Here is a 13,208-nt window from a genome sequence, read left to right as displayed (position 1 = left end):
TAAGGGGGTTCACAACAGGAGGGATCACTTCATAGAACCCGGACACCAGCAGGTCTACGATCGAGGAAGAGTCTTAGGGCGGCTTGATGTAGAGAAATACACCCGCAGAGAGGAAAAGAGTGACGACGACGAGGTGGGGCAGGCAGATGGAGAAGGCTTTGGCCCGGCACTCGGTGGCCGGCATCCTCAGAATGGCCTGGAAGATGCGAACATAAGGGGTGATGATGAGAATGAAGCAGTCGATGCCTAACGCTACCCCGGAGGCGACGTTCATGTCAACGGTGACGCGGTCCTCGAAATAGGTGATCTTCAGCGGGGAGGGGACGTCACACGAAAACTGCTGGACCATTTTGGACCAACAGAACGACAGGGAGAAAGTCGGAGCTGAAAACAGGTTCCAAACAGGCCCCCACTGAGCCACAAGGCGGCGGACATATTCCCACAGGCCACTTTGTTCATGACGACGTCGTAGCTTAGGGGGAGGCAGATGGTGGCGTAGCGGTCGTAGAACATGGCCATAAGGACCAGCAGCTCTAAGCAGGCAAACTAGACCACCGAGAAGACTTGACATGGGCGGCCCAGCCCAGGGGGGAGATGGATGTACGGTCGGTAAGTGAGTTGTGGATGGTTTTGGGGACAGGGACAGAGATATAGAAGAGGTCGAGGACGGACAGGTTCCTGAGGAAGAAGTACCAAGTGCAGCACTCTCTATCCCTGACTTCCTCCACCGCCACAGAGATCATGAACCAGGCGAAGGCCTAGGGAACCATCCACGCCCACAGCGTGTCTGTAATATGCTGGGTTTGAGGTCTAGAGCTATCCCCAGGGCCAGACCATGGGCACCGATCCCTAATAGTAATATTTATCATTATTATGGTACTTGTTAAGCACTTACTATATGCCAAGCACTGTTCTAAATATTGGGGTAGAAACAAGTTAATCAGGTTGGACACAGTCCCTGTTGCACGTGGAGCTCACACTCAGTCCCCTTTTGCAGATGAGGTAAATGAGGCCCAGAGAAGTTGTGTGACTTGTTCAGGTCACACAGCAGACAAGTGGCAGAGCCAGGATTAGAACCCAAGTCCTTCTGACTCCCAAGCCCCGGCTCTGTCCACTAAGCCATGCTGTTTCTCTGGTATGATCCATCACACCAGTCATGAATCTCCAGAGAAACAGCCACAGCAACGGTGCCCTGACACGTTGTGCATTTCTCATTTTCCCAGGGCAAGCACTTCAGCAATAAAATAAAAAGACCTTCCACAGTTGAGCACAGGGGGGACCCGAGAATTAGGGTCTTGATCAGAAGGTCTCCAACCTATAATCCAGATTTAGAGAAGGAGCGTGGCTCAGTGGAAAGAGCCAGGGCTTGGGAGTCAGAGGTCATGGGTTTGAATCCCAACTCCATCACATGTCTGCTGTGTGACCTTGGGCAAGTCACTTGACTTTTCTGAGCTTCGGTTACCTCATCTGTAAAATGGGGATTAACACTGTGAGCCCCACGTGGGACAACCTGATTACCTTGTATCCCCCAGCGCTTAGAACAGTGCTTTGCACATAGTAAGTGCTTAACAAATGTCATCATTATTATTATTTAGGGAATTCTGAAGAATTTCCACATGTCAGGTTGTTTCCAGTTGTGAAAAAAGTTTCTTTGCCTTCTCCTCATTATCCTCAGCCCCAACCACCAGTCCCTAAAAAACCCCTCTTTCCCATCATGAGAAGCAGCATAGCTTAGTGGAAAGAGCCTGGGCTTCGGAGTCAGAGGTCGTGGTTTCTAATCCCGGCTCCACCACTTGTCAGCTGTGTGACTTTGGGCAAGTCACTTCACTTCTCTGTGCCTCAGTTACCTCATCTAGAAAATGGAGAGTAAGACTGTAAGCCCCACATGGGAAAACCTGATTACCTTGTATCCCTCCCAGCGCTTAGAACAGTGCTTCGCACATAGTAAACGCTTAACAAATACCATCATTATTATTATTATCACATGGGGGTGTGGAGGCGCCGGTTGAGGGCGGTGACGGCGACGATGAGGAGATTCCCCGTCAGGGCCGCCAGGTAGATCAGGAGGAACAGCGCGACATGGACCAGCTGCAGCTCCTGGACCTCCGAGATTCCCAGGAAGAGGAATTCCCTCACCGTAGAGATGTTTTTTACTAGTAAGTAATGATGAAACCCGGCACAGGACAATGATCTTCATGAGGTGAAGAAATTAACAGGAGTTTTGCCAGTGAGTCTATGAGAGCAGCAACATATGGTATATTGAAAGACAGTTGTCAATTAGGAGCGAATTCCCAAGGAGGATTGACACCATAATTCTCTAAGTGCAAACAACAAGATGACAAAGACATAAGAGGGGAAAGCAATCACAGTAATAGTAGCAGTAATAACAGCAAACGTCCTAGTAGAAGTTGTAGGCTCAATCAATCAAGCAATTAAGAAATCGTATTTTGTGAGCATTTATTTTGTGCTGAGCACTGTAGTAAAAAACCCCTACAATGTAACAGAGTTGGTAGACATGTCCCCGGCCCACAACAACCTTACAGTCTAAAGGGGAATAAAGATGTTAATATAAAATAAATTACGGGTATGTACAGAGACTATAAACTCGTTTTGGGTAGGGAGTATACCTGTCATATTGTTATAATAAAAATGATGATGGCATTTATTAAGCGCTTACTATGTGCAAAGCACTGTTCTAAGCGCTGGGGAGGTTACAAGGTGATCAGGTTGTCCCACGGGGGGCTCACAGTCTAATCTCAATTTTACAGATGAGGTAACTGAGGCACGGAGAAGTGAAGTGACTTGCTGAAAGTCACATAGCTGACAATTGGCAGAGCTTGGATTTGAACCCATGACGTCTGACTCCAAAGCCCGTGCTGTTTTCACTGAGCCACGCTGCTTCTCTTCTTATATTGTACTTTCCCAAGCATTATTACAGTGCTCTACACTGAGCTCTGCTTTGAGCTCAATAAATATTCATTCATTCAATCGTGTTTATTGAGCCCTTACTATGTGCAGAGCACTGTACTAAGCTGATTGACTGACTGGTAATAGTAATAACGGTGTTTTATCGAGACCCGGGCGGACACAAAAGGCAAGGATATACCAAATCTACAAGGCAACCTGAAGGACACAAATTCATTCTCACACACAAAATTACAGGTAAGCATACAGGTAAGCATATCCAAACACATAATGCCCTCACATGTATTCCCGCTCACTCACAGACGGGGTTCTCCCACAAACGGACAGTCGCACAGAGTCAATCGTATTTATCGAGTGCTTACTGTGTACAGAGCACTGTGCTTATCACTTGGGAGAGTACAATACAAACACGTAGGTGGACGCATAAACCCATAAACGTATCTAGTCACTCACTCGGCTCTTCCCTGACGCCCAAACCTGTTCCTTATTGAGATATGGAGAACATTACCCACTGTTCCCTACCCAGATGTCCCCCTTCCCTAAAGTCTGGGATTTGCTCCCTGATTCTCCTACCCTGGCCTAAAGCATGCACACATATGCGCGCGTGCGCGCGCACACACACACACACACACACACACACACAAACACACACACACACACACACACAAAGCTGCGGGTCCAAGGAATACGATTGCAACTGTCTCTATATGAGGAAAATAAACTGCAGAGCGAAGTCTGGCTGAACAGGGAAGGGAGACCCCAGTTACATACGTCACCTCAGGCTTGGCAAAGGGGTGGGAGAAATGATTAATAGATGGTATTTACACAGGGCTTACTGTGTGCAGAGCACTGGACTCAAGAGTTAAGGAGAGGACAATCCAACAGAGTTGGTAGACACGTTCCCTGCGCACAACGAGCTGACAGTCTAGAGGGATGAAAGGATGATGGGGCTTTGATGGGGGACGATGGAGGGAGGATGGAGGAACGATGGAGCGGTAATGGAGGGATAACGGAGGGCCGTCGGAGCGCTGATGAAGGCATGTCAGCGAGACAATGGAGGGGGTGTCCTAGAGCCAATAGCAGATGAGTGCTGGTCCAGGTACAACGACCATGCGATTGAGACCCTGAGCGGAGGAAGTGATTCCAGTACAAGTAGCTTGTGCTGTGGTACCTGCCACTGTCTCGTCCCTGCTGAAGTCTGGTTTCTGCTCCTACAAACCCGCATATAATGCAGCCCTGGTCCAAACATCAACCTGGGGGCCGAGGATCAGATTCTCCACAGACTCGCTACGGGCTGCTGGCTTCTCCCCGCCCCTCCATACTCACCCCAGAGCATATTCACCGGGGTAGCATGGGCCGGCGGTCGCCGACCTCTGCCAGGCTGGGCTACTCCCCTGTCTCCCCTCGGACTACTGGGTTTGATCAGCCAAGGTGGTACATCGAGGTGCCCTCAGCCCCTCTCCGCTCTCCCCTGGACACTGAGATGTTTTTCCAGATGGACCCTGTCCCTGAAGGTAAAGCAGCAACTGCTCTGAGCGGAATCTCTGGAGGCCCGAATCGTGGCCCAAAATAAGTGAAGTGACTTGCCCAGTGTCACACACCAGATAAGCGGCAGAACTGGGATTAGAACCCAGGTCCTCTTGACTCCCGGGCCCATGCTCTTTCCACTAAGCGACACTGCTTTTGATTTAGAGAAATTGTGACTCTGACCCTGGTCATCCAGTTCCCTATTGAAATTTCCCTCACATTTCCCCTGCTCCTCTCCGGAGTCACCGGGCCTGTTCTGGACTGGGGAGCACCGACCTCTGCTGAGAGACTTACTCCTTCTCGTCGGTTCTGGACGCTGGTCGTGGTGACAGATAGGACTGGGCGAGGGGTGAGAGCTTTCAGGATCCTTGCTCCCCCTCCTGGCTCTCCGGATGGCTGCGCCGTCCCCTCAAACGATGGCCCGGTTGTTCACTGGGGGATTCCCTGTAGGAGGACGGTCCCTGGGCTCCGCTGAGACAACTAACTGTCTGGGAATCTCGGAAGGCCGGGAACGTGGGCTCTCCATGGTCCCGGCTCCCACAAACTAAATGACTATCCAGTGCCACGTGGTTTCCAGTCTGGGACTCCGTCCTATGACAACATCAACAGACTAATCACCATTCCCTTTCTGTGATTAATAATAGCAATCTGGTTAAGCTCTGAGGTTTGGCGCTTCATCCCATGCCAGGGTTTGGCACCATCTGAAATCTGCAGCAGTCCACCTTAGACATTGACCTCTAGACTGTGAGCTCACCATTTGCAGGGAATGTGTCTACCAACCCTATGATATTGTTATATTTTACTCTCCCAAGCGCTTAGTACCAAGGTCTGCACCTAGTAAGAGCTCAATAAATATGATTGATTATTCATTTATTCAATCGTATTTATTGAGTGCTTACTGTGTGCAGAGCACTGTACTAAGCGCTTGGGAAGTACCAGTTGGCAATACATAGAGACGATCCCTACCCAACAACGGGCTCACAGTCTAGAAGGGGGGCTCACAGTCAAGAAGGGGGGATTGAAGGGCGGGGCCGCGAGGCCTTGCTGCTCCCGGAAGGATCCTCACCTCAGAGCGCCGCCATAGACTCCCGGGACTCCGTTCCCGAGACGCCCGCCCGCCATCACACCGCGCGGCCTTGCTGCTCCCGGAAGGCTCCTCTCCTCAGAGCGCCGCCATAGACGCCCGGGACTCCGTTCCCGAGAGGCCCGCCCGCCATCACACCGCGCGGCCTTGCTGCTCCCGGAAGGCTCCTCTCTTCAGAGCGCCGCCATGGACGCCCGGGACTCCGTTCCCGAGAGGCCCGCCCGCCATCGCACCGCGCGGCCTTGCTGCTCCCGGAAGGATCCTCTCCTCAGAGCGCCGCCATAGACGCCCGGGACTCCTTTCCCGAGAGGCCCGCCCGCCCGCCCGGCATCACACCGCGCGGCCTTGCTGCTCCCGGAAGGATCCTTTCCTCAGAGTGCCGCCATTGACGCCCAGGACTCCGTTACCGAGAGGCCCGCCCGCCCGCCCGCCATCACAGCGCCCCCACGGACGCCCCCCCCCTGCTTCGACCGCTCCCCCACTTAGGAGGCCTTCCGTAAAGTGCCCCCCATCCCCCCCCTTCCCGGTCCGGTCCTGACTGACTCTCCCCCCGCCCCCAGGTAAAAAGCCCTTGTTAGCACCATGTTACATTAACGACAACCTCATTCGCACCTTCTCAGCCCTCCCATGCTGGTTGACTGTTCGCTCCTCTCCCCAGGTATCTCTGCTCCCTGACCCCCCTTAACTGGCCCACCCTACTCCAGCACTTAGTAGTTTGTATCTGCTCTCTGTGACATCATTATCTGCCAATTTTATTATTGCCATAGCATATTGATTGTTTAACTACACCCTGTGATGCCATCGCCTACTTTTATCATTGCTACTGTTTTATTGCTTCTGCATCTCAATTGTTAACCTCCCGCTGTACTGTCACTTGCCCTGCTGACCTCACCATGAACTTTCAGTTCCCTTGCTCCCAACTGCCATTCCCATTCCTCACCTTCCCCTTCCCCTCTCCCACCCAAGCTTTTTCCCTCCCTCTCCCCCACCAAGACCACTCCCCCTCACCCCCTACCAAGGATTCCTCTGTACCAGCGCAGGTCCTCCGCTCCTCCCTCCCGGCCCCCTCCCTCCCCTCCTCCCCACCCCCACCCCATCCCAGTTCTCCTTTCCCATCGCCACCCCCCTTCCCACTCTCCCCGCCCAGGCCCCCGCCAACTCATCCCAATCCAAACCCTCCCCACCCCTCGCACCCTTCCCCCTCCCTCCCTACCCTCGACAGCTGCTGCCAAGTGTGGCCTCTGGAACCCCCGCTCCGTTTTAAGTAAGATCCCTTTCATCCTGGACCTATTCCTTTCCAGTTCTCTACTCCTCCTCGCCCTAACTGAAACATGGCTGTCTCCGGACGACACGGTCTCTTCTGCTGCTCTCTGCAGTGCAGGCCTCTTCTTCTCCCACTCCCCCAGACTCACCGGAAAAGGAGGAGGTGTCGGTTTCCTTTTCGCCCCCCAACGTCGCTTTCGCACTATCCCTCCTCCCCCTTCCCTTTCCTTCCCTTCCTTTGAAGCCCACATTATTCGCCTCTACCACCCCCTCCAGATTCTTGTAGCCGTCATCTACCGCCCTCCCGGCCCCACTTCCAACATCTTTAACGACTTTGACCCCTTCCTCACCTTCCTTCTCTCCTTCTCCATGCCCACTCTGATCCTCGGAGACTTCAATATCCACATGGATATCCCTGACGACTCCTCTGCCGCCCGCCTTCTATCTCTCCTTGACGCTGCCAACCTCTTCCTCCACCCCACCTCACCCACTCACCAACTTGGTCATACCCTCGACCTCATCATCTCCTACCGCTGCACTGTGTCCACACTCAAGAACTCTGTAATCCCTCTCTCTGATCATAATCTTCTCACCTGACTCCTCACTCACACTCCTTTCCCCTGTAAATCCGTATTACTCCCTCACAGAGATCTCCGCTCTCTGGACCCCACCCATCTTTCGGAGCGCCTCACACCCCACCTCGCTGCCCTCTCCTCTCTACCCAGTCTTGATGATCAGATTACTGCTCTCAACTCTACCCTTTCTACTCAGCTAGACTGACTCGCTCCCCTTTCCCTTCGCCGCTCTCGCACCACTAACCCACAGCCCTGGATCACTGCCACTGTCTGCCTCCTTCTCTCTCATCCTTCCCTCACCCCCAACGATCTGGCCTCCTACTTCATTAACAAAATTAAATCCATCAGGTACGACCTCCCCAAAGTCTCTTCCTCCCTTTCTCCAACCCCCCGGCTCTCAACACTCTCTGCTACTCTCCTATCATTTCCAGCGGTATCCTCAGAGGAGCTCTCCTCCCTCCTCTCAAGTGCTACTCCGGCCACCTGTGCTTCTGAACCCATTCCCTCTCATCTCATGAAATCTCTCGCTCCATCCCTTTTCCCCTCCTTAACTTCCATCTTCAACCACTCACTCTCCACTGGTTCCTTCCCCTCTGCCTTCAAACATGCCCATGTCTCTCCCATCTTAAAAAAAACCCTCTCTTGACCCCACCTCACCTTCTAGTTATCGTCCCATATCCCTCCTACCATTCCTTTCCAAACTCCTTGAACGAGTTGTCTACACGCGCTGCCTAGAATTCCTCAACAACAACTCTCTCCTCGACCCCCTCCAGTCTGGCTTCCGTCCCCTTCATTCCACGGAAACTGCCCTCTCAAAGGTCACCAATGACCTCCTGCTTGCCAAATCCAACGGCTCATACTCTGTCCTAATCCTCCTCGACCTCTCAGCTGCCTTTGACACTGTGGACCACCCCCTTCTCCTCAACACGCTATCTGACCTTGGCTTCACAGATTCCGTCCCCTCCTGGTTCTCCTCTTATCTCTCCGGTCGTTCTTTCTCAGTGTCTTTTGCAGGCTCCTCCTCCCCCTCCCATCCTCTTACTGTGGGGGTTCCCCAAGGTTCAGTGCTTGGTCCCCTTCTGTTCTCGATCTACACGCACTCACTTGGTGACCTCATTCGCTCCCACGGCTTCAACTATCATCTCTACGCTGATGACACCCAGATCTACATATCTGCCCCTGCTTTCTCCCCCTCTCTCCAGGCTCGCATCTCCTCCTGCCTTCAGGACATCTCCATCTGGATGTCTGCCCGCCACCTAAAGCTCAACATGTCGAAGACTGAACTCCTTGTCTTCCCTCCCAAACCTTGTCCTCTCCCTGACTTTCCCATCTCTGTTGACGGCACTACCATCCTTCCCGTCTCACAAGCCCGCAACCTTGGTGTCATCCTCGACTCCGCTCTCTCATTCACCCCTCACATCCAAGCCGTCACCAAAACCTGCCGGTCTCAGCTCCGCAACATTGCCAAGATCCGCCCTTTCCTCTCCATCCAAACTGCTACCCTGCTCATTCAAGCTCTCATCCTATCCCGTCTGGACTACTGCACCAGCCTTCTCTCTGATCTCCCATCCTCGTGTCTCTCTCCACTTCAATCCATACTTCATGCTGCTGCCCGGATTATCTTTGTCCAGAAACCCTCGGGGCATATTACTCCCCTCCTCAAAAACCTCCAGTGGCTACCAATCAATCTGCGCATCAGGCAGAAACTTCTCACCCTGGGCTTCAAGGCTCTCCATCACCTCGCCCTCTCCTACCTCACCTCCCTTCTCTCCTTCTACAGCCCAGCCCGCACCCTCCGCTCCTCCGCCGCTAATCTCCTCACCGTACCTCGTTCTCGCCTGTCCCGCCATCGACCCCCGGCCCACGTCATCCCCCGGGCCTGGAATGCCCTCCCTCTGCCCATCTGCCAAGCTAGCTCTCTTCCTCCCTTCAAGGCCCTACTGAGAGCTCACCTCCTCCAGGAGGCCTTCCCAGACTGAGCTCCTTCCTTCCTCTCCCCCTCGTCCCCTCTCCATCCCCCCCATCTTACCTCCTTCCCTTTCCCACAGCACCTGTATATATGCATATATGGTTGTACATATTTATTACTCTATTTATTTATTTATTTATTTTACTTGTACATATCTATCCTATTTATTTTATTTTGTTAGTATGTTTGGTTTTGTTCTCTGTCTCCCCCTTTTAGACTGTGAGCCCACTGTTGGGTAGGGACTGTCTCTATATGTTGCCAATTTGTACTTCCCCAGCGCTTAGTACAGTGCTCTGCACATAGTAAGCGCTCAATAAATACGATTGATGATGATGATGATGATATGCATTATTTTCCCCTACTGAAATCCTATCTGCATTCTCCATTCCTCCCAAGCTCACCATCTCACTGTACCTCGTTCCCAACTACCCCAACTCAGACCCATACCCCACCACCTTTCCCCCTCTTGGAATTCCCTCCCCCTTCATATCTACCCGACCACAGGGCTTCCCATATTGAAAACCTCTTTCTAAAACTCTATTAAATCCATGGAACCGTACCTGATTATTTTTTCATAATGGTACGTGGTAAGTGTTTCCTATTTTCTAGGTACCGTTCTTAGCACTGAAGAACATACAAGCTAATCAGGTTGGACACAGTCCCTGACCCTCATAGGACTTCCAGTCTTAATCCCCATTTTACAGATGAGGTAGTTGAGGCAAGAAGTGAAATGACTTGCCCAAGGTCACATGGCAGACAGGTGGTGGAGGCAGAATTAGAACTCATGTCCTCTGACTCCCAGATCCATGCTCTATCAACTGGGCTATGATGCTTCCCTGTGCTTCCCTGTCTCAGGGTGCTTAATTGTCTCGGCCTGGGCCTATGTAAAAAGCCCCCCTCCTTATCCTTAATAATAATAATAACAGTAACAATAATTGTGGTATTTAATAAGCGTTTATTATGTGCCAGGCACTGTACTAAGCACTGGATTGGATACAAGCAAATTAGGTCAGACAAGTCCCTGTCTCACATAGGCTCAGAGTGTCAACCCCCATTTCACGGATGAGGGAATTGAGGCCCAGAGAAGTGAAGAGACTTACCCAAGGTCAAATAGCAGAGATGTAGCAGAGACGAGATTAGAACCCGGGTCATTCTGTTCAACCCATGCTCTATCGACTAGGTCACACTGCTTCTTTGAGTTACATTTTGTTCATGACCTCAAGCAATCAATCTGTCATTTAATCAGTTGTATTTTCTGACATCTTCTGATTGCAAATCTAGAGAAAATGGGAAAATGATAAATTACTCTAAATCCATCCTAAACTCTCTCCCTGGCTGTCTTGGGGGCTCAACCCAGAGAAGCAGCATAAGAAGCAGCATAGCTTACTAGGAAGAGCATGAAGGAGAGGGACTGTGTCCAATCTGATAAATTTCAATCTACTGCAGTGCTTAGTGCATAGTACTAGTACATGGCAAATAATAAGTTTTTCATAAATCCCTGTCCATTCCTGCCAACCACCCGGAGATCTGGAGGATGGAGAGCAATTGAGACGCCGGGGGGAGAGATCTGTTTTATGTGTGGAGACGTTAAGAGATAGGGGAACGTTCTCTCGTTCTCTGTCACCTCCGGCCCCCCGTCCCCTTTCCCATCCGTGTACTCCGCAGCCCAGACTCACCGGTCAGACTGAGGTGAGCAGGTGCAGGTCTCTGCTGTGCTACAACCAACCCCGTACCCTCAGCTCCCGGACGTCGGCCACAGTATGGTTCCTCCACGCCGCCTCACTGTGCGCAAGGACAACGCATACAAGTGAATTATCCCAGGGTGGGAAACCACGTGGCGGGGGCCGGCAGCCCGCCCGCCACGTGCGCGGGAAATCAAGTGGACTCCTCCCGTGTAGGGAAGCTCTAATATTACCAATTGATTATATTCCTCCCGAAAGGGAAGTTCCATCCATTGCGCCTAAACAATTACATAAATTCAATTCGCCTCGAGGAATAAATTTTATATAAACTCATGCTTTCCGTCCCCGGCCTCTCTCTCTCTCTCGCCTCGCCGACCATTGAACGAACCCGTCCCCGGACGACGGGTGACAAGGATTCCTCCCAGGGGACGGGCCACACATTGGGCTGAGGGGCCTCATTATGTCCTGTTCGGGGCTGGCTTCACGGGGGGCCGGCATCACTCAGGCCCTGGTCCCATAGGCAGGGTTGCGGCCCTGGCCCCACAGGCAGGGTTGCGGCTCTTCCTCAGGTGACAGCCCCATGGGAACCACGTGACCCACTAGCCGGACGTCTCTCACAGGGTGGAGTTCCAGTCAAACTGTGAAGACTGTGAAGCATCCAACGTGACTGCTAAGTGGGAGAGGACGCATCTCACCATTCCCACATTACAGTTGAGATCTCTGAGGCCCGGAAAAGTTAAACAGGCTACTGGCTGAGCCAGAACTAAAATCCAGGTTCTGGATTCCCTACCCGATTAGGTTTTCCCCAGGCTGCCCTGGTGGGTGAAGGCGACCATTTTAGAAGGATAAACTATGTCTCTCCATTCGTGGTCCAATACCTCTAACATTCCCTTTCTAGCTCCACTGACGACACCCTGCTCTTTCCACAACTGTCATAGACAATGATCCCTCTGCCATTTTCTATCCCTATGCCCCTTATAATGATAATGATAATTTTTTGTTAAGTGCTTATTATGTGCCAGGCACACTATACCCTGGGGAGGATACAAGCAAATCAGGTTGGACACAGTCCCTGTCCCACGTGGGGCTCACAGTCTCAATCTCCATTTTACAGATGAGATAACTGAGGCATAGAGATGTTAAGTGACTTGCCCAAGATCACACAGCACAGAAGTGGTTTATCCTCCCTATCATCCTTAGACAGTTCCATTGCTCCATTTCTCCTCCTTCACTAGCCTATCTCCCTCTCCCTCGCCAGCTTCTAAGCCTTCCAAACCAATCGATTGAATTTACAGAAAGCTTACTTCTGTTTTTTTATGGTATTTGTTAAGCTCCTACTAAGTGCCGGGCACTGAATTTAGTATTGGGGTGGATACAAGCTAATCCTTGTTGGACAAAGTTCGTGTCCAACATGGGGCTCACAGTGTTAATCCCCGTTTTACAGATGAGAGAACAGAGGCCCAGAGAAATGAAGTGACTTCCCTCAGGTCACACAGCCAGTAAATGGCAGAACTGGGATTAGAACCCAGATCCTTTCAATTCCTAGACCCAGGCTCTGCCCATAGACCATGCTGCTTCTGCTTATTGTGTGCAGAGCAATGAACTAAATGCTTGGGAAAGTACAATAGTTGGTAGTTGGTAAATTGGAAAGTCGGTAGATATGTGCCCCACCCACATGGAGTTTACAGTCTTCAAGGGGAGATAGGTATTAATATAGATTAGAGATAGGGGAAATAGTAGAATATTGGGGAAATTGTAAAGTAGTAATTGTGAAATAATAGAGTAACAGGGGAAATATCCTCTCTCATACTCCTATTACAGGTCCAAAAGGCATGAAGCAGTGTGTCCTGATGGGTTAAAGCACTGGCCTCGGGGTCAGAGGACTTGAGTTCTAATTCTGGCTCTGCCACTTATCTGCTGTGTGATCTTGGGCAAGTCATTTCACTTCTCTGTACCTTAGTTCCTTCAACTGCAAAATGGGGATTCGTTCCCTGTTCTTCTGTCTACTTAGACTGTGAGCCCCATGTGGTAACTAATAATCTAGTGCCTTCAGTAATATTCAAGTGCTTAGTACAGTGCTTGGCACACGGTAAGCGCTTAACAAATATTATCATTATTATTATTATTATTATTATTATTATTATTATTATTTATTATGGGAACTCGTGGGCAGGGAATGTGTC

The sequence above is a fragment of the Tachyglossus aculeatus genome, unplaced genomic scaffold, assembly GCF_015852505.1.
Source record: "Tachyglossus aculeatus isolate mTacAcu1 unplaced genomic scaffold, mTacAcu1.pri scaffold_210_arrow_ctg1, whole genome shotgun sequence".
Taxonomy (NCBI): Eukaryota; Metazoa; Chordata; class Mammalia; order Monotremata; family Tachyglossidae; genus Tachyglossus; species Tachyglossus aculeatus.
Note: the sequence above shows the minus strand (reverse complement) of the source record.